The 3,046-nt window shown below is 32.6% G+C and overlaps 1 protein-coding gene across 1 annotated transcript in view; it reads right to left on the reverse strand.

Annotated features, from left to right (window-relative positions):
* The window catches only part of cpsf3l (cleavage and polyadenylation specific factor 3-like), a 27,993-nt gene that overhangs the window by 17,377 nt on the left and 7,570 nt on the right, over nt 1-3,046 (reverse strand). The window lies entirely within an intron of this gene.

Genomic DNA, 3,046 nt, shown 5'->3' on the forward strand with positions numbered 1-3,046 from the left:
AAATATATATATATATATATATATATATATATATTTTTTTTTTTTTTTTACACTTTTGGTAAAATTACTGCTCTAAGTGGGTCGCTCTGCCAGCTAAAGGCATCTTTTAGAGTCTCTATACTCCAGTTAAAAATTAACCAATTACTTAAAAGTAAAAAAAAAAAAAGAATCGACTGGACTTTGTTTCCAAGTTTGAAGACGTTACAATTTCCATCCAGGAAGCTTTTTTTTTAAATAAAAAATTTAATTGATATATATATCTCAACCTTTTGCATTTAAGGCAAGGCAAGGCAATTTTATTTGTATAGCACATTTCAGTACAAAGACAATGCAAAGTGCTTTACATGATTAAAATACAGGAAGATAAAACAGAATCAAAGCAAGTAGGAAAAAATAAAAAAATAAAGTAAAAAATGCAGAAACAAAAAAGAATATTAAAAACAGTTGGAATAAAGAAAATATGTTTTAGTCAAACAGTTCAGATTTAAGATAAAAAAAATAATAATCTGTCAATAAGCTCTATACAGAACTCCTTAAGGGGAAACATTTAAGTTTCACCTGGTTTAATTTCATAAAAAGTCTTCTATAAGGAATCATTGGCTATCTAATTATTAACCGATTAATCGAAAACTTAAGACAGATTAATCGATTTGCAAAATAATCATTAGTTGCAGCACTAATCTTATTATCAGTGAGTCTGCGGCTCCTGTTTTTTTTGGCACAATAATAATTAAAAAAAAATGTTTAAAGATAACAATGTAAACATACCCACATTATCATCGATCTGGGTTTATTGTAGAGGTTTTGGTTTAATTCTCCTGAGGATAGTTTTTTTTTGTTGTTGTTTTATTTTACAGATACATTGGTTGTTATTCATATCTTTATCTCCTCTTCTATCATTATGGACGACTCTAGACATCAGAAATGTATTAAAAACACGTTGGCGCCATCTAGCAGTAAGTAATGCACCACAGTACCCAAAGTTATATCTAATGCTTAAAACACAATTATTTTGTGAAAAAGTTATCAAATTAATTCAAGTAGTTAAAGATGGTTATTTATTTCCAGGACCTGATTACGATGCTTCATTTGAAACACTATCTAAGCAGGAAGACAGTAAATGCATAAAATAAGGAGCTTTTAAATGGTAGAAATGTTTTATTCTACAGAAACAAATTGTATATTTTGACAGAATAAAATCAATTTAGCAGAAATCCATCCTCATCCAAACATTTTGCGTCTGGATTTTAAGTCACATTTTACAAACGTCAACATAAACTGAAGCGCATAAATTCTGCATAAATACCAGTTTTTTGTAATGTTATGGATCACGATGTTGATATCATTTTAAACATGTGAACATTCTTTTGAGGACCAGAATGTTCACATTTTGGACAAAGAAAATAGGTGTTGTGAGAGGGAAGGAAGCCATCCATGTTAAGAAAGAAAAAACAACCTTATAGAGAGAGGGGTTGAATAAAATGTTAGCTTTCAAAAACCTACAATACAGCAATTGAGTTAATCCCTGCTATCATCACAACCCTCAACCCCTTTACAGGGGAACAGAAGACCCCGCCTGTTCAGCCAGACCAACAATTCCCTTTAATGACCCCCCTTTCAGAAGCATAGACAGGTATGGGGCATTGCAGGCTCACAAAAGCAGCCAGACGACCCCAATTCCAAATGGGTGGACCCGTTTGTCCGTTTATATTTGCATGTTGTCTAAGCAAAAACAAGGCTTTGTTGGGCAGCTGTATAAAGCAACTCAACGCTATTTCTGACATTTGAATTGAAAAAGCTTCCTGGAAGGGAAGAGAAACGTCTTCAAACTTGGAAATAAAGTCCAGTGGATTGTTTTTTAACTTTTTTTTGGAATACCATTTAGAAATGTTTGTTAATGCTTTGCTAATATTCTTGCACTACAACCTCTTATCTCTTCCGTTTCTAGTGTCCCTCTCCATTAACTGCACATGATGATCAACAAAACACAGCCACTGGTTTTTCTAGTCTGTTGCAACAAAAACCGTTGACAGGCTGAGGCTGCTGTAGCACAGGAATAACTGGATCTCACAAAGAACTGTGGTCCAGTAAAGCAGTGGTTCCAACCCTGGTTATCAGGATTTACCGCTCCTGTTTGCCTCACTTCAACTGATCTACAGGAACGGGTGAAAAACAGGTTTCCAAAGAAACAGATTGCATATAGAGAGGGAAAGTCATCACTGAATCCAGTGTGTTGGAGCAGGATACATCAAAAACATGCAGAGGAGTCTTGATCACAAAGATTAGGAGTAGTGATCCTCCAAATAATAAAAAAAAAAAACTGTTACTGAAAATAAATATCATCTGAATTTATTTTATTGGCTTTGGGGCAGAATTATTTTTTTCTCAAATTTGGATTTAAAAGTCTGAATAATGAAAAAAAGATAGGAATGAGTCCATTAAACCTCCAGAGACTGAAGAATCGACATGTTTTGCTGTTTTCTATCAGCCCAGGACAGCTGTGTCCCACTGCCGTTCCAAACTACGTCCCTTTTTCAACGCAGCCGATTAAAGATTTCTTCAAAGGCTGAACTATAAACCGTTTAATGTTTCATTAAGCTACATTTAGCTGTTTAACTCATTCATTTTTTAAGTTTCCACAGCATCAGTGTAATACTTCTGTTCTTGTTTATTGTACAACAACGCCTAATGAATCACAAATCCTACAAATAACTCATTTATTATTTATTTTATGTTAAAATATTTTATGTTTTTCTTTTTTTATTTCTCAGAAGGTTCATTGACAATTATTTCATGGTTTAGGCTCAAAATGGTTAAGAGTTTTGTTAATGATTTAAATATTTAAGATCCAAAATTTACATAAAATCTAATTTTAAATACGATGTTTAACTTATAACTTGCGTAACATTGCCAATAAGTTAATATAACACTACAGGGTTCCTACAGCATGAGGCAAGTTAAATTCAAGACTTTTTAAGACTTTTTAATGCCACTTGAAATAAAAATTTTAAGACCAAATTCACAAGAAAAATCTGCTTGCGACAAC

Source organism: Cyprinodon variegatus, unplaced genomic scaffold (assembly GCF_000732505.1).
Source record: "Cyprinodon variegatus isolate N-32 unplaced genomic scaffold, C_variegatus-1.0 Scaffold522, whole genome shotgun sequence".
Classification (NCBI taxonomy): domain Eukaryota; kingdom Metazoa; phylum Chordata; class Actinopteri; order Cyprinodontiformes; family Cyprinodontidae; genus Cyprinodon; species Cyprinodon variegatus.